The sequence below is a fragment of the Rattus norvegicus genome, chromosome 16 (assembly GCF_036323735.1).
Source record: "Rattus norvegicus strain BN/NHsdMcwi chromosome 16, GRCr8, whole genome shotgun sequence".
NCBI lineage: Eukaryota > Metazoa > Chordata > Mammalia > Rodentia > Muridae > Rattus > Rattus norvegicus.
Window position 1 is genome coordinate 10991773 of NC_086034.1, and position 23849 is coordinate 11015621.

Sequence of the window (23849 nt, forward strand, 5' to 3'; positions counted from 1 at the left end):
CATTTAGTTCATGGAGGATTAATCATCCAATGGATGTTTTAATATTGCTGATTGTTTTCCACACATTTGAAATTCATACATATGGATCATCAAAACCTCTTTAGTCTTTTATATAGCTCCTAATACTTGTGGGAAAAGAAGAAAAATGATTGCCTATAATAAAAATATTCAGAGAACATGAATACAAAGAAAAATATAAATAATATATGTATTATAGCTTTCTGTTTCTGTGACAAAATATTGAGACTATCACCATAATGTTTTTTTCTGTCTGCTATAATAGATTATTATTGAAGAAACACAGGTTGGGGGAAAGCTGTTAATGTCAAGGAGTCAGACAAGGAGAAAAAGGAGGAGAAGGAAAAGGTGGAGGAAGAATAAGAGGGGGGAGAGAAACAGGGGCCTTATATCCATTCAATGGCATCTCTTTTCTCCCTGGGTGCCACTTTCTAAAGATGCTCTACTTCCTGATAACTCACCGTCTGATAACCAAGCCTGTAGACCATGACCATTTATGATCTAATGGGGAATGATGAAACACTTTTTATACTGACTACAAAATAAAGGAAGTGAATTATGCAAAATGAGTAAGAATCAGCCAGATAGCTAGGGAAGAAATACCAACACATATCCTTCTGAGAGTGCATATGTCTAGGAACAAAGCATGAGATAGTGGTGCAAAGACCAGCTAATTCCCAGACAATGTCTGGTTATGTTCACATATACACTGAACAGAGAACCACCACGAACAAGATACTGTCAGCAAACATGATAATTGCCTGTATTATACTTGATCTGGGAGCCTGTCCCTTGAAGGTGATTACAGTATGCACTGAATCACCTGGTGGGACATGTGTGATAGAGAACTCTAGAGATACCAGGAAACAAACCTTTATAGCAGAGTACATTAGTTCTAGATTTTCATGCTCTCCACCATTCCTAATCCACCAAATTTATCTTCCTTCCTTGGTCCTGAATCATCTGTGTTACCGTATTGTCAAAGAGCAGATAATGAAAATATAGGAAATACCATTAAACGTGAAAGGATTGAAGGAAGAGTAGACAAAAAAGATAATGGAATCTGGGAGAAAGAATGGCCTGTTAGAAAAATAGAGGTGTGAATAGCATCTCCACTCTCAGAGGATGATCAGACAGAATGTACCTTGTGGTGGTTTGAATATGCCTGGTCCACAGGAACTGGCACTATTAGGAGGTAGGTCTTGCTGGAGTAGGTGTGGCTTGTCACTGTGGGTGTGGGCTTTGAAGGTTTCATCCTATGCTCAGGCTGCACCCAGTGGGGAAAAGCCAGTCTTCTTCTGGGTGCCCTTGGATCAAGATGTAGAACTCCCAGGTCTTTCTCCACCATGTCCGCCTGCATGCTGCCATGCTTCCTGCTATGATGATAATGGGCTAAATCTCAAAACTGTAAGACAGCGCCAGTGAAATGTTTGTCCTCTGAGTTGCCATGGTCATGGTGTCTCTTCACAGCAGTAGAAACCCGAACTAAGACACATCTTTAAAATCCCCTTGGGTGGGACATACAAACCAAACCAACCAAACCAACCTAACCGAACAACCGAACGAACAAAAACCAAAACCCAAAGTGTCCTGCCCACTGGCTATTTCAGAAAAAGAAACCCTGTGGTATAAATTCAGAAGTTTAGTATTCATACTTATTAGTGTCAATTTGGTTTATGACTCACTTTTTCCCTCAAACCATATGATGAATGTGATCGACATTTTGCTTAAGTGACCAAGGACTAACTCTCCAGGGAGAGAAGAAACATACTTCCTTGTGGGTTTCCATTCCTGCTCCTCTGACGAATGCCTTCACTCGTGTCTCACTCCAGATTTCCTTTTCCACTTTTCCAGCTTTGGCTCATTCTGCTTTGTCTTCCCAGTTTCGTCTTCCTTTCCAGGAATGAATCCCTAAGGCTTTTTGTTCACAGCCCAGGTTATGAGGATTATTTCTGAAAACTTTTCTTGCATCCCTTTCCCTATCCAAGAGCGTTGGACACTTTGCTTGACAGCTGATATGCCTTGAGTAAAGCCCAGATTCTCCATTCTCCTAGTTGGAGAGTTTGAAGGCCTTAGGAAATGTCTATGGAACTTACTCACCAGTAGCCTAGATGGTAGGAGAATTTTCTGGAAAGTGTACATGGGGATATGAGAGAATGGATTCACTAAAACTTCCTTCACTCTCAACAGTTGTCCTTTACCCTGGGTGGAAAGGAACTGAATAATGAGGAAATCCACTTTGCTTTTCTTCTATGGGGTTGTCACTGTGGCATTTAGGTCTATGCTATCTACGGATCACCATAGTTTTTATGTTAATTCTTTTCTACAACTTTCATTTTATGGTTGACTTTTGGGCTGAAGATTGTTCTTTTTACATCTGCATAAGACTCTTTAAGGCATCAACAGCAGCCTTGAGTGTCCATTTTCTCATTTGATCCTTACAACTGTCTTACATAATCCTACTGATGGTGGTAAAAACCTTTCAAGTTTTAATCCCATGCCAGATAGGATTCTAGAAGCTCTGCACTGCCTAATTTGATCTGTTCTCACCTTGCAATGGGGATGCTTTATTACTCCTATCTTTCACATATGAAATGCAAATGCAGATGCTGTATTTCTTAGGTAAAGACATCCATATTCTCAAGGTCAAATGTTTCTGGCTACAGAGCTGGTACAAAAGGTCAATTGTCCTGTCTCCAAGTTGCTGCACATGTTCCTTGTTAGACAGAACCCCTCAAACTGTGAAGTACACAATATGCACAAGGGGTTTTACTGACTACAGATCCCACCTCAGTCTTGAGTTAAGTCCAAAAGTTCACATTTGGGAAAAAGTCATCATGTGGATACTGAGGCCCAACACTCTGGGCAAGAAGGCTGCAGGAGTCTGAAAGACAAGACCTTGTCTCTGAATTCTCCATTCTGAGTTTAACATCTTGTTCCAAATAGGTATTTCCCCACTAATTCTCAACTACTTATGATCAACTTGAAAGCGGTGGCTAGAACGGGAAGTTACACTTCCGTTGTGGAGGCAAAAGATATCCCTGAGCGGGGGTCTAGAGAACCATAGGGACATCACGGAAGCTAGGGGAAGCTTTGCAGAGGAAAGTTCACATTCCTTGCTTTCAAAGCAGCTTTAGTTGCTGTGAGTGAGGAAGAGACAGAGAAGAGGACATGATTTGTAATCCAAGGAAGAATATTTCATCTATGGAAATATACTTTACAAGATATTTGATTAGCAAATATCTTGATTAGCAAAAGAACTTTTAAAACAGGGAAAAACCAACTATTCCTGGTTTTCACATATTTACAGTGAGTTTTTAAACTACATGAAGACATTAGTTTGAAACAGTAAAGACTCCTTTGCATTGTTCAGTTTATGTGATGAGTTTAAAAGTCTGCCAGAAGCATTCCTCTGTGCCATTAAGGACTCTATATAAATAATTTTTGATGGTGGTATAATTTTTCTATTGTTTATTCCCATTAAAAGTTTCTTAACTAGTCCCACACTGTTACCCTTTTTGAGTTCTTGATGTTGTGATCAATGCTGAAATAAATCTGTTTCCATGTTCTATGGTGTTATTATAATAAATGCCTAGGTGTGAAGTTAGTGGAGTCATAATTTCAGGCATTTTAAAGAGTTGGTACATAGGCCCAACTTGCTTCTGAGAGTTTTCGTTTTCCAGAAAGTCAAGTTTTATAGATGTCTTCTTTAAAATGTGGCCTGGATCCTGAGACTGATCCCAACTTCAGACTCATTCTGCATCATGGAAATTCACAGCATGCCCGGCTATTCCCTTAAATTATTTTGCTAGTCTTTCTCTCCTCACTCTATCAGAAGGATAGATGCCAGTAAAGGAACACTTTGATTCCTGGTGCATGATCATTAAGTACCCAGTGTGTTATACATTTGGGTGGTGGTAGTTTCAGACTATGTTTTATGTTTTTTGAGGAAGGGCATGAAACTGAGCTGTAAGAGGTGAGAGTCAACTTCCCTTCTCTTACAAGAAAATCTTCAGAAAATGTCTAGGGACTGTCTTCCAAGAGAGTCTTTATATGGTCCACTTTGATAACCTATTCTGTTAAGATTAACTAAAATTAAAGCTCCTGTTGTTTAACAGAGGTTCTTTTCAACCTATCAGCATGTGTTTTTCTGTTGTTCACAGTCACATGGCTTCACATGTGTTGGAAGGGTGAGAATCAGGGAATAGCAGTGAGAGCCCCAGGCAGTCCATACTCTGTAGTGCAAGTACCCTATGTTGGAAGCAGTGTACACAGTGACAGAGCTGCTAACTCAAGTAAGGGAAGGAAATGAGTCTCTTATCTTTGGAGGAGTCTCTAGGTCCAGAGAAGAGGCTGAAACACAAAACTGTCATACCTTCAGTTTGCTATGAGCCTGGTCTTAGAAAGCCCAGACCCTACACTAATAGCACTGACAGGAACAAAGCTGTACTTGACCTCAGGCTCCATGAGCCCCAAGACAGTCAAAGTTTACTCTGTGAATACAGTGGAAGATGTGGTCTGGCAAAACCAGAAACTGCTTTAATTAAGAAGACTTCTTTCTCAAATAATATGGCTCTAGAAGCGAAGCTAGAATTGGATGATCACCTGCCTTTCTGAATGCTCAAGTGTTTACTTTGGTGAGAGACAGTTCTGTATCCCAGACAAGGACAAGTGTGGGTGAAGGAGGTTTCCACTTATCAAGGACTTCAGAAGATGATTCTTGATTCCTCCCTCACTGAACCAGTGATGCCACAGTATCTAGTGTCACACAAGAGTCTGTAACATCACCAGCATGCCTCACTCGTCCAAGAATATACCCATCCATTCAAGAAGAAATTCTGAACATTTCTGTTCCTTACAGCGTCTGCTGATCTAGGTCCCCTTTCCAATCACCAACCTGGAAGGCAGACAAGAAATCTAAGGTAGATCTTCACTGGTCAAACTTGTGCAGCTCTCTGGGTTTCATATATCTGTTACCTGAGGGGGTCAGATTATAAGCTATCCATACGATCCCTATCAAAATGTATTATGTACATGTATGAGTACTACATGATAATAAAATAAAAAAACAAAAATAAAAAAATAAACCCTATTATCAGATCTCACTGGGGTGTTTACACAGGTGCTGCTCACAGGGGTCAGAAATCGTGGCTACGGCCTTTTCACTAAACACCCTACATTTCTGAAACATTTGTAATGCCATCATAACAGTTTCAATCTATGGAGTGAGTCAATCTTAAAGTTTGGAGTCTACATCAAGGCTGTGTGGCCTCCTCTTCTACTCAGCTCCTCCTTACCCGTGTCTCCTGAAACTGCCCTGTCCTGAGAAGCTCTGCTATGCCTACCTGTTCTCTGCATATTCAGCCCACCCATTTCCCCCTTTCAGGGTCACCTAAGTGTTGCTATTCTCTGACAACCCACATGTCACTGGTTCAGTGTCCACAGAACTCTTAAAATGTAATCCTTCCTGTTTCTTCTGTCATTGGGGCTCACTAATAGCTTTATACTGTACATAATCCATTTAAGAGTTTTCTCTTTTTTGAGTGGTTTTGTATTATAGATTGTGAGATTCCCAAGGAAAGGATGTTCATGGCCATATTGCAGCTCAATGTAATTTCAGTTAACCAGGGTCATATTCTCCACTGTGATGTTACCAAAGCCCACAGTAGTCTAAAACCATACATAGACAAGGGAAGAAAGAGGAAACAGTCTTTTTGACTGTTACGTACCCCAAACACATGTAATAACTTGAACTCAAATCATAAGCTCATGCATTTCTGGATACACATTCACAAATACACTTCAGCAAAACAGAGGTGATGGTTTCTTCTAAGAATCTTCAGTCCTTGGCATCTGCAGGTTTTGGCTTCAGATAGCAAATTCTATAGACGCTCAAGCACTGTCTACAGAATGTCATGTTTGTGTGTAAGCTCACCCATATCCGTTAAGTCATCTCTACATAATTTATAATAAGTAATAAGATATAATAACTATATTATATTAAAATATAAAAACAATGTAACTGTTGTGTCAATTGTCATTATGCTGTATTGTTTAGGCAATGTCGTAAAAAAGAATACATTTATATACACACACCCTTTCCTCAAGTACCTTTGGTCTGTGTTTTGTTAAATCCACGACTGGAGGCAAAGCTTGTGGATAAATGGCAGACTACACTTTTCTGAGGGCTTCTATTGTTATAAACTCAGGTTTTTCTCATGCCCTAATTTTCCTAATCAACCCAGGCTAATTTTGCCATTGTTTGTCTACTCAAAAGCTTCAGACTAATTACTGAGCACACTTATTTCCAAGGGCAAGGCCTATCTTCAGCCACAGAAGCACAAGTGATGAAGAAGAGAGCCGATGCAGCTGACACTCTGAAGTATGGCTCTCTTGATGTTGGAGGACTGAAAGGAAATTGGAATCTAAATGTTTTCCAGAGCCTTCAACAAGGCTGGCTTTAAACACAGGCCTATCCCCCAGCTACACACGTTGCATCTGACAGAGCAGACTTAATTTCCCCCACTTGGAACAGTCTCTCAGATGTTCCCAGTTGCCTCAGAAACAATAGCAAAGGGAGTCAGAGTGAAATCAGATTACCTCTGATTTCATTTCTGTTTCAGTTTCATGGATCATAGGTTTAGGTTATTTTAAGAACTGCTGCTGAAGGAAAAAGCCAAAGGAATTCAATAGAATCATAACACCAGGAACATGACTGAATGGCTCTCAAAAAACTTGCACTTGCCTCCTTGCCTTCTTCCTGTAGATCTGCTCCTTCTCAGACCACAAATGAGGCACCAGGGACATTGATAGTCACTGGGCACTAGGGACAGGAGAGGAACAAGGAGAGCATAGTTTTCATAGTTCACAATCAGTTGGCCCAAAGAATAGCAAAGAATAGAGCAGGCTTTGGATCAGGGCTCCACAATAGCTGTCGGGTAGTGATTAGCATGCCTTTCTCCCATCTTGTGATTCTAATTTCTGCCCTATAATTTTTGCTAGTTTATCTTTCAGACTCATGTCATCAAGAGGGAAACCTAGTCTGGTCTGGTGTCTATACCTTGAAATCACAGCTAGTCAGAAGATCGAGGCAGAAAAATTGCACTTTCAAGAGTTGTCTGGGCAAAGAATAGGTGGGCAGGGGCAGGTGTGGGATGGGGCAGGGGTATGGGATATGGATGGCAGTAGAGAGCTTGCTTAGCTTGTGTGAAATTATAGCTTTAATCTCCTGTTTTAAAATAAGCAAAACGAAATAAAAGAAAAAGACAAAAAAGTGATTCCTACAGTCTTCCTTGCTCTTTCAAGAAATAATTATTTCTAATGAGATTTTCTCTGAGACACACAATATAAGGCCATTCTAGAAACAGCCAAAGAAGACAGCAGATCACACGGACTGAGGTCTCATTTGGTTTTAGGACTGGTATGAAGCAAAAACATTTCATTGCAACTGAGAGAAACCTTCAGGGAATGAGTTACTAGTGAGGCTGGGCAAGTAACCAGAACTGCATACTGAGGTTCTAGTCAGATAGTGTTAACTTCAGAGTACAAACTTTAACTACCTGTCCATTCTGCCAACAGAAAAGAGGGGGCCAGTTAGTTTTGTTATGAAGCAATTTGGGGTAGTATGTTTTCTTCTTCTCAAATGTGTTGTTTTGACTCTTAATTATATCCTGTTCCATTTCTGGATCAAATTCAATAGCATTGACACTGTCTTACTTTGTTTCTCATTTCAAAGTTTTACCAAGCATAAAATACATAGTTTTATCCATGTTTTTTGGCAGCCATTGAGATTACTTCTGACGTGAAAATATTGATAACAATATCAGTAGATTTGTGTCGCAACTTTTGTGACTCTCTTGTCATGGTAACACCAGAGTAAATGAGAGGGACATAGCCCTTCCAGCATGTTCCATGTATCACTGCAAGGGAGGCCGGTTTCAACCTTTAAAGCAAGAAAAATAGGTCCTACACGTGTGAATGCATCAAGATCTTGTTATAAGGAGCAGAGAGAATCAAGGCAGAAAGTATTAATTTTATAAAGTGATTGTTGGAGAAGTTTTGAGAAGATGGTATTTAAGATAATTTCTGGAAATAAGGAAGAATTGGTAAAATGAAAAGCTGAGTCTGTTAAAGCCAAATTATCTTGCAGGTGCACATATTCTCATGCAACGAATTTTTAGGCTTAGAATGGACCATAATACCCTTTAAATATAGGGCAGATGGCCTTATTGGGACATGGTAGTTGATGGCAATTTCTTCATGCTGTGCTCAATGGAACTCTTTGGAAGGTTTCTAGAAGAAAAGAGCCAAAATGATAGTAACAGATTTAAATATTTCATTTGGTTATCTATTGTGTAAAATTACAACTTCTAATAAAGAACCAGAAAGAAAAAGTCTATAAATAACTTCTACGATTCAACAATACAATGAAAACAGCTAATGCATAATAAACAAAGGAAAAGACACTCAGAATCACCAGTACTTCGGGGAATGCAAAAGAACCAGTAGTAGACTACGTTATGTCCACTAGGGCGGCCACTGTAATAAAGTAAAGCATATGGATCGGCAAGTCCTGTGAAGAAGACACTGTTACCGTGTAAAATGGTGAATGCACACTATTGCAAACAGCAAGGCAGGAACAAACAAACAAACAAACAAACCTGTCATTCATTAGATAATCTTCATCATGGCCCAAGGTTCCCTGCCTAGGCAGTAATTTCCTGAGGGCAGAACAGAGAGCTAGAGACCATGAAAAGACAATCATGAGGGTTTGAGAAAATAAAATGGTCTGGGAGTAAAGGGCCAGGTGCTAGCACAAAAGGAAAGCTGGGCAGAGGGTTCTGTATGAGTCTGCATGGGCCTTTGGTGAAGAGGTACCCTGTGCAAATTGACAGTGACACTCTTAAGTCATGGTTGATGTAATATGTAGGATAAAACAGATGCTGGGCTTAAAAGACAGAGTTTAGAGACTGAGCCTTAATAAGATCGATACTTTGGAAATAAATTTGATTTTCCCTCTTTTATTGAAAATACTCTTTTCTTACATATATATTCTGGTTACAGTTTCTTCCTCCTTCTACTCTTCCCAGTTTTTCCCTCCCTCCCTTTTCACCCAGATCCTCTAAATTTCTGTCTCTCATTAGAAAAAAAACTAGGCTTCTAAGAGAAAATAATAAAATGAAACAAGATATGATGAGATATTAAAAAATAAAAACCATCAGAGTTGAGCAAGACAAACAAAAGGGAAAGAATTCACAGAAGGCACAAGAATCAGAGACCCACTGGTGCATACTTATGAATCCCATTAAAACACTAAATGGAAACCATGATCTGTACACAGAGGACCTGGTGTAGACCTCTTCATAACCTGTGCATGATGCTTTGGTCTCTATGAATTCATATAACTTCGCTCATGTTAATTTAGAGGTCTTTGTTTTCTTGGTGTGTTGACCTCCTTTTCCATGGGTTTTCCTGATCTTCGAGGGGAAGAATTTAATGGAGACATCTTACTTAGGGCCTTTCAAGGTCTCTCATTCTCTGTATAGCATCTGGCTGGGCGTATCTGCATTTGTTCCCATCCGTTGAAGGAGGAGGCATCTCCAATGATGGCTGAGCAAGTTTGGTACTTTGTTTTAATATCAATAGTATCTGGGTTTGACCTAGGTCCCTGCTCTGGCTAGTCTCGGGTTCTTCATTACCCAAACAGTGTTGAATATGGGTTTCATCTTGTGAAGTGGGACTTACATTGAATCAGCCATTGGCTGGTTACTCCCACAAGCTTGATGCCACCATTGTCCTAGCATATCTTGCAGGCAGGGCACCACTGAAGATCAATGGGTTTGTAGTGGGCTTGGCAGTTCTGCTTCTCTTTTGGTAGCATGGAAAGTACCTTCTTGTACCAAACACGCTAGAATGTGGGTATGAGGAATCTATGTTGGCACCAGTTTAATCTCTCCATGTTCCATAAGTTTTATAGGTGTTGCTTTTAGCAAGAAGGCCTTCTTGTCAGATTGTGGTGAGCAACCTATTGTTTTAATAACAGCTTGAGTTGTTTGGGAATTTGTGGGACCCCTTTGACCAATCACTCAATTACATGTAGCCCAATCCCAGTAGTAGAAGTTTTATTTTGTGGCAAAGATGGTTGGTTGGGACTCTGTCTTCCCTATTATTTAATAATTTCATTTATAGCCTTCATCTATGTCTGTCTGTCTGTCTATCTATCTATCTATCTATCTATCTATCTATCTATCTATCTATCTATCTATCTATCTGGAAGCTATTATTGTATTAAGTTTCCATACAACCATCAAATCCCCTTAATGTTAGCTGTCTCTCCTTGCATTCCTTCCCTCAATCCCCTCTCAACTCCCCCTCCTACTTTATCCTCCTGTTCCAGCTCCTGTTCCAGCTCCCCATCTATTCATAAGTATCTGTTGTATTTTCATTTGCTAACAATATCTATCTGTAACTTCTAGTCCCTTACTTTTCTGTGGTTCTATAGGTTATAGATTGGTTATCACTGACTCAACAGTTAATGTCCACATACAAGATAATATATACCATATGTGTCTTTCTGGGTCTAGGATACCTCACTCAGGATGGTTTTTTTCTGTTTAATTGAAAACAGATTCTTTCATTATACAGTATATCCTCATTAAAGTTTCCCCTTCCTTCAATACTTATAACTCTTTCTCTCCTCCCATCCCCTCCTTTTCCCCTTCCCGCCCCCTCCCCTTTGAAAACAATTCTTTTTTTTTGTCCCTCATTAGAAAAGAATAAGAATCTAAGAGATAACAACCAAACATGACAAGTAAAATATAAGATAAAAATAAAACCATCATATTAAGGCTGGGCCAGGCAACCCAACGGAAGAAAAAGAGCTCCAAGAGCAGGTACAAGAATCAGAGACTCACAAGTTCACACACTCAGGAGTCCCATAAAAATACTAGCCTAATATCTATACTATATAGGCAGAGGACATGATAAAGAACCAAGTTTGCTGCTTCAGCCTCTGAGTTCATATGAGCTGAATTCATCCAAAAGGCCCTGTTCTCCTGGTGTTTTCTATCTTTTCTGCCTCATCTGTGGGGTTCCCTAAGCTCTGAGGGGAGGGATTTGACAGAATTTTTCTATTTTGAACTCTGTGTTCCAAGGACTGACTCTGTCTCTCTCTGTCTCCCTTTCTCTCTTTCTGTCTCTCTGTCTCTGACTCTCTGTCTCTCTGTCTCTGTCTCTGTCTCTCTCTCTCCATATAGTATCTGGTTGTGGGTCTTGTATCATCTGTGTCTGTATCTGCATCCACATCTATATCTCTCTGTCTGTTCCTATTTGCTGACAGAGAAAGCCTCTCTAATGATAACTGTATAGGCGCTGATCTATGAGTACAGTAGAATATTTCTAGGAGTCATTTTGTTGATACTTTTCTCTTTTCTACCCCAAGCAGGGGTGTACGCTCTATGTAGGCACTATTCATCTTCTCCATATTCAATAGTTGTGTTCATGTCATCCTCAGCCATGGGTCCTGGTGTCAGTTTGTGTAGAGCAACCAATTGTCTAAGCAACTGACCAGGATGTTTGGGGATTTCCCTGGGTCTTCTTGGACCACACAACTGAATCCTGGTATTGGATATTTGGTGACAAGAGATGGTCAGTTGGTTGATACTCTGTCTCCCACATTATTAGGAGACCTCACTAGGATTGACATCATATGTTTTAAGAAGTTTCTACTGTACTAGTTTTCCATACCATCCTTTATATAACCCTCAATTTCAGCTGTCTCTTCCCAAATTTCTGCTCTCAAATCCTGTCTCGTACCCACACACCTGATCCTTCTGTTTATGACCTCCCTACCCCAGTCCCCCCACAAACTCGATTATCTTTCTTCCTCCCAGGGAGACCCATGTCCTCCTGCTCCCCAACCCCCAATCCCTTCTTTAATACCTAAATTCTCTAGGTCTGTAGATTGTAGGTTTGTTATTATTTGTTTAATGCCTAATATCCACATATAAGGGAATAATAGCATATTTATCTTTCTGGGTCTAGGTTACTCACTCAGGATGGTTTCTTTCCCAAGTTCCATTCATTTGCCTGTAAATTTCATGATGCCATTTTTCTAGTATCTGGGTATTGAGAGTAGAACAGCAGTCAACATGGTTGAGCAAGTGTCCTTGTGGTAGAATGGAGCATCCTTTAGGTATATACCCCAGAGTGGGATAGCTGGACTTGATGCAGATTGATTCCCATCTTCAAGACAAAATGCCATACCAATTTGCATAGTGACTGTATAAAGTTTTCAACTCCATCAACAATGAATGAGTGTCCCCTTGCTCCATACACTCACCAGCATGAGCTGTCACTTGAATTATTGATTTTAGCCATTCTGTTTGGTGAAATCTCCAAATAGTTTTAACTTGCATTTCCCTGATGGCTCAGAACATTGAACAGTTTTTTAATTGTTTCTTAGCTATTTAATTTTCCTCTATTGAGAATTCTCTGTTTAAATCTATACCTCATTTTAAACTGGATTATTTGTTTTCTTGATATCTAGTGTTTGAGTTCTTTATATATTTTCACTATTAATCTTTTTTTTAATTTTTAAAATTTATTTATTTATTTGTTTGTTTGTTTGTTTTTACATTTCAGATTTTATTCCCCTCCCGGACCATTCCCAACCTCCAAAGTTCTATATCCCACACTTCCTCTGCCCCACCTCCTGTGTCTCCACAAGGATGTCCCCACCACACCCACCCCACCAGATCTCTAAACTTCCTGGGGCCTCCAGTCTCTTGAGGGTTAGGTGCATCTTTTCTAATGGTACCCAGACCTGGGAGTCCTCTGCTATATATGTATTGGAGGTCTCACCTCAGCTGGTGTATGCTGCCTGGTTAGTGATCCAGTGTCTAAGAGATCTCAGAGGTCCAGGTTAATTGAGGCTGCTGGTCCTCCTACAGGGTAGCCTTCCTCCTCAGCTTCCTCCAGCTTTTCCCTAATTCAACCAGAGGGATCAGCACCTTCTGTTCATTGGTTGGGTACACAGATCTGCATCTGATTCAGATGGTTGTTGGGTTTTTTAGAGGGCAATCATGGTACGTCCAATTATGGGGGGGGTGACAGGAGAGGGAAAGGGGATGGGCAAAGAGGGGAACATGATCTGGTATTGGGTGGGGGAAAAGGAATTAAGTACTGAGGGCCAGCAGAAAGAATGGAAACTGGCAATCTCAGGAGGAAGGAGGTTGGGAAGACCTTCTAGAATGTACCAGAGACCTTGGAAATGAGAGATTCACAGGACTCAAAGTGGGGGGGGGGCTAGATGAAATGTCCTACAGTGGGGAGAGGGAATTTATTGAACCTATCTCCAGCAAAAAGAGCATCAAGTGAGGGATGGGGTTGCTATCCCACAGTCAAAGCTCTGACCCATAATTCTTCCTGTCTGAAAGAAACACAGGGATAGAAATGAAGAAGAGCCTGAGAAAAAGAAGGTCCAGTTACAGGCCCAAAGTGGTACCCAGCTCAAGGGGAGGCTCCAAGACCTGACACCAATATTAATCTTCTATCAGATGCAGTGTTGATAAAAATCTTTTCCCATTGTATATGCTGCTGCTTTGACCAAATGACAGTGACTTTTGCCATGCAGCTTCACAAGTTCCCTTTATTAACTGTTCATATTAGTGTCTCCCCTAATGGTGGGTTTCAGTTTAGAAAGTAATTTTCCTGTGTCATTGAGTTCAAGGCACACTCAGTAAGGTCCTTGTCTTTTTGTCTGTTGGGTTCAGGGTACATGGTTTTATCTTGAAGTCTTTGATTCATTTGGAGGTGAGTTTTACATAGGGTGGTAAGTATAGATGTAGTTTGATTCTTCTATATGTAGCCATCAATGATGACTAGCACTATTTGTTTAAAATATTGTCTTTTTTTCCAGTGTAGATTTCTAGCTTTTATTTTTAACCAAAAATCGATTATCCATGATGGTGCCAAGCCTCAACTTCTTTGCAAGACCCCTTTATGCATAGACCATCAACTGCAACTGAGGCTACACCTTAATCAATGGCCTTCTCTGGTCCCTCACAGTACCGTGCCTCAGTTACTCTCCATGACCCTTTCATGTCTTCAAAACCAGAACCACCTGTGTTATTCTTACACATTTGTAAGCCAGTGGCAGCATGAGGTACAACCTTGGTTATCTGGAACACAGAATCTTTGTGCTGTCAGAAAACACTTCCCAGAAGATTTCACCTCAGGATTGCTGGTCTCTTCTTAATCACTGCTAATTTCTTAGCTCCAACTGACCAGAATCAACTGTCCCAGAACTCCCTTCTAATTTTAACTCTACAGCCAGAGCCATGTGGCTGAAGCTTGCTAGTTCTGGAACATGGACTTCTTTATTCTATTACCAGCTTTCTGTTTTCCAACTTCCTCATTGCCTAAGCTTGGCTGTCCTGGATCTTGCTCCACAGATTGACCTTGAGCTCAGAGATCTGCTTGGCTTTGACTCCTGGGTTTAAAGGTGTCTGCCACCATGCCTGGAACTAAATTTAGCTGGGTGGAATCTTGCCCCAAAGTCCCACTCTCTTAACCTGGTAGAGGATTAATCTTCTAGAACATAGGAACCAGCTTTATTCTGCTTGCTTGTACCCCTTTAATACTTGAATCATATATTTTGTATTTTTCCTTTCTCAACTTGCTCCTTTTCATTGAAATGCTCTTTATAAGAGTGAACTTTAGTAACCATACAACAGGATTTAAACCAGGCTGTTCTGAGACTTCCTTTTTCAAATTTAACCTAAATCTCTTCACTTTAGTCTCAAGCAGACATTTTGGGCAATGGCAAAAAGCAGCCACGTTCTTCACCGAACTACCACAATTAACAACCAGTTTCCTTTTACAGACAAGCTGTTACTGCCTATCCCAGATACATAGTTAATATCGTATTCTCTTCCTCAACTATTTAAAGCAGACTTAAAGGATACCTTCCATGATTACATTTCTCAAATACCCTTGCTTTCCTAGGATCATAACAGCAGACCATGATGTGCTCCCAAGCAAACATCACAGGCTTAACACATAGGCTACCCACCCTATATAGACATCCCCCTGCTGGAGTTCTGTTCCTCTGTTTTGATTACCCTACAGGTTTATCTACAGTGTTGCTGCCATGGATCCAGTGGAGACAAGGCCATCTCCTAGGACCTGCCTGTGACAACAATGCTGCCTTTCTCCAGATACCTCATCTGACTGAAGACTCCCCAAGACACATGCTGAGGTCCACAATGACAGCTGAGACCCACAGAGGACAGATTTGGGACTTTCCAGCTACAGATGAACTCTCTTGCCAAAGTCAAATGGCTACCGAACTTGGGGAAAGTTACATGATAATAAGGAAAACACAATGTCTATCTAGATTAACCAAATGCTGTTCAAAACTGATTTTAATACCTTTAAACTGTACAAACCATGGAATATTTAATTGCTTCAATAATCCCTTGTCTTCCCAACCCCCACCCTCATCCCTCCTTACCCCTTTGGCTTAGTTATGCTACCCCTTTCACCCATGTAGTGTTTTCTTTTGATACTTCGACTCCACCTCAAATTTTTCACTACAAATGACACAGTCACTCCAATGACACCTCTTTTTTTAAAAAATGTAACAGGGGGAGAAGTGGGACCATGAAAATTACCCTGGTTCCCTGTTGGGCTAAGGTTAGAGACCCTGGTGACCCTGACTCCTGGGGAACCAGGTTCATCACTAGCCACAGCCCTTCATGAATGTGTGACCATTAGTCACATAAGGGCTATTACCCAACGCCCTCCACAGATAGAGGACTTGACCACAGGTCATGCAGGCTCAAGACAGATCTCCATTATAATGAGGTACATAAAGGCCTAGAAGCTTAGCAAATGAACTTTCCTTCCCAGACATGCCTCCCTGCAGAAGGTATTTAGTCTTAGACCCACTCTGAGAAGTGGGGTACAGTTTTACTCATTTACTTTCTGCTATGATAATAAATGCCTTAAAACCATGGACCCTCATCCTAGCTGCCTGGAAGATCCCTTTTCATCGGAATCTGCCTTGAGGAGCCACAGAGAAGGCCTTTGCCTGCAGAGCTGCTGTCCAATCTCTTATAGAAGGTGTCTCTGTGCTCCCATCCACGGTCACCAAGCCAAGCTCAAGCCTCAAGCAGTCAAGCCGAAGACACCTCCCCACCTTTCCACCCCCAAACCCCAAATCCTAACGCCCAACCCCCACAGTGGAAGCTGAGCCCTCTCTTTCTCCCCCCTCAGCCCTGGGCTAGATCCACCCCTGCGGACCCCCAGCCATTCTCAGCTCTTCTGCGGCTTCCAGGGGTGCCTGGATGCCTGATGACCCTGGCCTCCTTACAGACCTGAGGACCTCCAAGCCAGCTCCAGCTGTGTCCTGAGACTGTGCTTCCTCAATCCCCGGAGTATTGTCCCATGGCTTTCCTATGACCTGACACCTACCCAGTGCCAGCGTGGGGTAAGGGCAGTCAACTTCAAGCATCTTGCCTCCCTGAGAGGCTAAGCCCTGTGGCAGAGCAGACACAGGACCCCACATAACCCTACATCTAGGCCACATACTGAAATTATTCTACACTGAAACCTCTTGGGCCATGCCTGCACAGTTCAAATCACTCTCAGCAGCAAAGTCGTCTATATTCCTATTAGGATGGCCTAACTAAGCCCCACTTAAAGCATTCCACTGCTTTCCAAATCCAAAATCCCCAAATCCACATTCTTAAAAACAAAAGTATTATCAGACTTATCACAGCCATACCCTACTCCTGGTACCAACTTCTGTCTTCAATGGGTGTTACTGCTGTGAATAGATACCATGAACCAAGGTAATTCTTATAAGGAAAACATTTAATTGAGGCTGGCTCACAGGTTCAGAAGTTTAGTCTATTGTCACCAAGGTGGGAGCACAGCCGTGTACAGGCAGGCATAGTACAAGAAGAGCTGAGAGTTCTACATCTTCATCTGAAGATAGGTAGAAGACTGGTTTCCAGGCAGCTAGGATGAGGGTCTTAAATCCCATACCCAGAGTGGCACGCCTACTCCAACAAGGCTACTTCTACTCCAACAGGGCCAGGCATACTCAAACTACCATAGTCACTGACTTCTTACCTATCAATTTGTATCTTCTGATCTTCTTCAGTTGTCTTATTCCTCTACCTAAGGTTTCAAGTATTGTATTGAATAAGTATAAAGAGAGTAGACAACTGTGTTTTGTTTTTCCTTCCTTATTAGTAGGAATTTTTATTTTCTTTCCCATTAGGTCAATTTTGACTACGGAGTTGGCATAAACTGCCTTGATTATGTTGAGGTATGTCCCTTGTCTCTCTAATCTTTCCTGGACTTTTATCATGAAGGAGTGTTGGATTTTGTCCAAGGCCTCTTAAGCATCTAATGATATCATATGAATTTGTGTTTCAGTTTGTGGATTACATTTATATATGCATTATATGGTGAATTACATTTATCATTTATATATCATGAACTATCCCTGAATTTCTACAATAAAGCCTACTAGATTATGGTGAATGATCTTTTTATGGGCAAGTTTTATTTAATAATTTTTCATTTAATGTTCATTTGAGAAAGTGGTCTATGACTCTCTTTCTTTGTTAGGTCATTATGTAGTTTGGATATCAGGGTAACTGTGGCCTTATAAAATGAATTGGGCAATGTTCCTTTTGTTTCCATGATTTTGGAATAATTGGAGGAATATAGGTGTTAACTCTTATTTGAAAGTCTGGTAGAATTCTGCACTAAAACCATTTGGTTCATTTGTTTGAGAGATGTTAATGACTGCTTGTACTTCACTAGGGGTTATAGGTATATAAATTGCTTATTTGATCTTCATTTAATTTTGCTAAGTGGGTCCTATTGAGAAAATTATCGATTACTTTTAGATTTTCCAATTTGGTAGATTACAGAATTTAAAGTATATCATTTCATCAGTGTCTGTCGTTATAACCTCCTTTTTATTTCTAATTTTATTAAGTTGGATATTCTCTCCCTATCTTTTAATTAATTTGGGATGTTTGTCAATCTTACTGGTTTTCTCAACTTTTGTGTTATTTTTGTATTGTTTTGTTTATTTACATTTTATTGGTTTTAGACTTGTGTTTTATTATTTCTTGCCGTGTACTGCTATGTGGTATGCAGTGTTTTTTTTTTGTTGTTGTTGGTTTTGTTTGTTTGTTTTTGTTCTATAGTTTTTGCTGCTATGTTCCTACAATGAGTTCTCTCCAATTATTTTATATAGGCAATTAGTGCTGTTTATTGCCTACTAGAACAGTTCTCATTATGTCTCATAAGTTTCAGTATGTTATGTATATATTTTCATTCAATTCTAGAAAGTCTTTAACTTCTTTCCTAATCCATATTTTGACCTATTTTTTCATTCAATAGAGAGTTGCTCAGCTCCCACAAGTGTGTAAGCTTTCTGTTGTTCCTCCTGTTCCCACCCAGCTTTAATCTGTGGTGGTCAAACAGGATGATTTTCAATTTTCTTGTTTTGCTGAGACTTGGCTTGTGTATGAGGTCAATTTTGGAGAAAGTTCTAGAAAGGGTAGAAAGTATAAGGCACTTTTTGTTTGTTTGTTTAGGTGAAATGTTCTGTAAATATGTACTAGGTCAGTTTGGTTTATAACCTCTATTATATCCAGCATTTCTCTGTTTAGGTTTGGTCTGGATAACCTGTTCGTTGGTGAGAATAAGGTATTGAGATCTTCCTCTATCAGTGTCTGGGTGTCACTATGTGATTTAAGCTCTAGTAGTATTTCTTTTACAAACTTGGTTCCCTGCTGTTCGGGGCATAGATGATAATAATTAAAATGTCATTTTGGTGGATTTTCCCTTTGCTGAGTCTGTAAAGTCTATCCTTATCTCTTCTAATTATTTTTGGTTTGAGGCCTATTTGGTCAGATTGTTCCTCAGGCACATCTGCTAGAAATATCTATCTTATGTGGTAAAGCGTGTTTCTTGGATTCAGCAGAAAAATGAATCCTGTTTTTGCATCCACTCTATTAGTCTGTGTCTTTTGGGGGCACTGGGGTGGAGACGTGGAGACCATTGATATTGAAGTATATCATCGATTGTTGATTCCTGTTATGTTGGTAGTGGCATGGTGATAGTTGTGGTGGTGATGTACGCATGATATTCCCTTGTTTTGACTTTGAGGATCTAAAATTATTTAGCCCCTATGATTTTTTTCAATGTAATTAACCACTTTAGGTTGAAAATTACCTTTTAGCACCTTCTGTAGGAAGATATTACTTACATTTAGTTTTATCCTGGAATGTTTTTTTCCATCTATGGTGATTGAATGTTTTTTGGGTATGATACTCTGGCCTGGCATCTGTTGTCTTTTAGAGTCTGAGAACATCTGTCTAGACCCTTGTGAATTTACAGTCTCCATTGAGAAGTCAGGTATGATTCTAATGGGCCTGCCTTTATTTGTTACTTGATCTTTTCACTTGCAGCTTTTAATACTCCCTCTTTGTTCTCTGTGTTTAGTGTTTTGATTATTATGCACTAACAGGATTTCCTTTTCTGATCCAGTTTATTTGGTATTCTCTATGCTTCTTGTACTTTCATAGTCATTTAGATAGGGATTTTTTTTCTATGATTCTGTTAAAAATATTTTCTGTGCCTTTGACCAGTGTTTCTTCTCCATCCTCTATTTCCATTATTCTTAGATTTGGGTTTTTCATAGTGTCCCAGATATTCTGAGTGTTTTGTGCTGAGATTATTTTAGGTTTAACATTTTCTTTGACTGATGTATCAATTTCTTCTATTGTGTCTTCAGTTCCTGTAACTCTTTCTTTTATCTTTTTTATTCTGTTGGTGAAGCTTAACTGTGTGATTCCTGTTCAAGTTCCTAAATTTTTCACTTTTTGATTTCCCTCAGTTTGGGTTTTCTTTATTGATTTTATTTCCACTTACAGATCTTAATGGTTTTATTCATTTCCTCCACTGTTAATATCTGTGGATTTCTTTAAGGGAACTACTCATTTCTGCTTTAAGGACCTGATATTCATAAAGGCTGTTTTAAGGGCTTTTATTTGTGTCTCAGTTTTATTGGAATAATCAAGAGGGCCTGCTGTGGTAGGGTTCCTGTGCTCTAGTGGAGACATACTGTCATGGCTGTTATTGTTTGTATTTTATACTGGTCTCTAGGCTCCCAGAATTGGAAAGACTGTAGTCCTAGGTACCCATATCTGTCATTGTCTTTGTTCTGTCAGTGTTTTAGTCTTTGATTTCTGCTGCATCCTTAGTTCTTAGAAGAATGTGATGGCTGTGTGTCGCCTGGTAGACAGTTCTTCTGGGGGTCATGATAGGTGTGAGTGAACACTGGAGGTTCCAGATGAAATTTGTTTCTGGTTCCCTAGAAAGAATCACAAATTAAATTTTAATCGAATCTGTAAAGTAAAAAGTTAAATGTTAGAAAAGTCTTTCTCAAGTCTAATGAGATAAGGTGATATTAAAACTATTTGCCAAAACAAAGACAATAAATACTCTGAAGAAGGTAATAACAGAGCCCAAATTCACACAACCTAATACAATATGTCTACTATAGAATCAAAGATTGCTGAACAGTGGAAAAATTAAATAAAAATAAATAACTAAAAGGGATGCATTGACACATATGTTGGGGAACAAGCAAGTACAAACACCAAGATGGATGCTTCATAGTAGAAAACAAAACTCACAATATTTTAAAGCAGCTACTATAAAAATGTGTGAACAAGTTAAGGAAATATGCTCAAAAATGAAAGTAAATATTACTTTAGTAAATGACGACATATGAAACCATCACAGAAAAAAGAACAGAAATATGCAAATAATTTTTTTTTACTCAAGTGAGAAATTCATCGAATGACAGGGTAAGGAGGGGAAATGGAGGATATTCAAGATGATGACAGAATCAAATAAATCGTCTAATCTGAAGAAATGTGCTATGCATAGAAAAATTATAACAAGCTACAGGCTACTGGGTAATATGTAATCAAATGTAGATTTGATTTTTAAAACTATTCCCCAATTATCTTATAGATAAAACATTTAAATATAATAGCTGAAAATTATAAAGCTGAATGAAAAGCACTGACTTATAAAGTCCTTACTGTGCTCTGTGTAGGATCAATTGGAGAAAAGCTCTGCTGATAGTGTTTGGGTCACAGGAAAACCAAGAGTCTTGAAGACACATAGTGAAAATGCCCCAGCACTTAATGGAAACAGAGATAATAATGCCTGTCAAATATTTCACAGGAAAAGTGAAGAACAGAGTCACAGAACGGCATCCTTAATCTTGATGCCCTACAAAGGAAGAGGGTGTCATTCAGTGTGGAATTCCATAGAAACTAAAGTCATCATTCAAAAAGAAGAGTTTGATAAGGTCATTTTTCTGATAAATTAAGCAGAACTGTATTTGGTATACATGAAATAGAAGAAATTCATAATGATGCCCTTAAGGCTAAAAAAAGCCCATGACATCAGAAACTTGTATGAGTCAGTAAATAAAAGCAACAGAAGTTGAAACAAGTTATACGTAAAGAGTATATTTTTGTTTGTATATACTAACTTTATTTTTTTTACTTTTTCACTATGTTTTTAAATGAAATAGAATTACATCATCTCCCCCATTCTTTCCTTCTACCAATTTCTCCCAGCTGCCTTCTCTTGAACATCTCCCATATTTCCTCTCAAGTTGATTTCATATATACACATACACACACACACATACACACACACACACACACACACACACACACACAAGTATATGTTGTGTCAGTTTTGGTTGTTGGTAAAATAAATCTCATTGAAACAAAAATAACAGAGTTTGTAGTAGATAAAGAATCAACACAATGGGATCAAAGAAAGATGTTAAATGCATAGAGTTTACCATCTCTAGTTATTTCATTTGGAAATAACTATTTTCTAGTTATTTCAAGTGGGAGGTGTGAAAAGTGAAGCATAATGTTGTGTATCAGAAAAGCAACATGTTGCATGTGAAATAGTACATAATTTTGATAATTCAAAATACAGATTGTTAGCATGAGAGAAATCACACACATATACACATGCATATATGCATGTACACACACATACACACACACACACACACACAGAATTCTTCTATCACATAACTTCTAAGTGTAGTAGGAGCAAAGCTGGCTTCACATTTTAGTAACATATCATCAGTCTGATTTCAAAACATAAATGAATAACTCAAAGAGACAGCAGCACACAAATATTCCTTATTGATAGGATACTGATGGGAGGTAATAGAGAAAATAACAAGAATATTTTATACTCTTAGTGCCCATCCACCAAAAATAAAGGAAGGAAAATGACAACAAAAGACAAAATGGAGATTAGCAGTATTGTAGACTTCAGTCTGACCTCAGGAACCAGCTAAGAATGTGGCAGTAAATTGGGTCTGGACCGCTCATGAGCAATCATCCAGCCTGGTTCTACTTGAAGGTGGCGGAGGGTGTAAGTACAGGGTCCTGTCGAGAGCTGTTCTGTCCATTGATGATGCATTCTCAAAGCAAATAATGTGTCCTTGGTCTCCTTCTCTGGTTTTCCAGCCATGCATTCCTACCACAGTGTGGCATTATAGATCCAAAGCAAGGAGCCAGGCAGTCAAGGGATGAAGTCCTTGAAGTGTGCCCAAAGAAGCCATTCAATCTGTAGACTGACCACTACAGGTACATGTTATAGAGTTTCAGTAAGCTAACATAAATGTAAACGAAACTCTAAAGATTAAACAGAAGCCCGAAGCAAGCTTGTTTCATCTCTTCATGAAAGGAAATGAAAACTCGGGTCCATGTGAGGCCACATATTCAAGGAGAAAAAAAAAATCTCATGATTACAGGACTTTTTATATAAAGTAGAAACAAAGCAGCCACTTCATTTTAGGAATGCATCATTAGGTGAATTCTAAAGTAGAAACATGTTACTGGAAAAAATGAAGCAAAACAAAACAAGCCCTCACTCCAGCCCCCAAACCAGTAATACACCAATATTCCTATGAATAAATATCTTTAAAATACCTGACAATCGTATATAGTTAAGTTCATTCACTGATTCCAAACATAACACACTTTGACATTCTACCCTATCATTTTTCAACTCTTTTGTTTGTTTTAAGGCTAATAAAAGCACTGATTCTAAATTATGTTTTGTTTCAATATAATCCCAGCATTTAGGCTGAATTAAAGCTTGCGGATAACTATTATGTATATGTTTCATTTTATTTTCAATATCCCACAGACATTTTAAAAGACTGAGCAGCACAAAACACGTGACTATCAAATTAGCTTTATTTATTTCATTGTTCAGTTTTCCTCAAACTCATTTGCTAATTTTTTTTGGATCCACTAAATACTGAGAGAATTGACTGCTTAACTTGATTATGGACCCATTACTTTATCTTCATAGTGTATTAGCTTTTCTGTTTGTGTTGGTGCAGTGTTATTCAACATAATCACTTCATGGCATCTACTGAATGACCATGATCAATAGTGCCATTAATACTAAAATCACTTCCTACTTATAGCTGTGGAATCTGGCTCTTGTTAAGAAGCCTTGCCCTGATCTCTAGCTCATTCTTTTTACAACCCCTCAGCAACCTGAACTTAATTCTTTCATTGTATTTGTTTTGTTCTTCTAATGTGATGTGTTTAGTCATGTTCTTCCTCATCAGACTATAAATTTCTTGAGACTAAAGGGTACATTTTGCTTTCTATTGAGTTTCAATTTTTAACATCCTGTTCTTGAGAAGAGACCCAGAATGTGTTTATTAA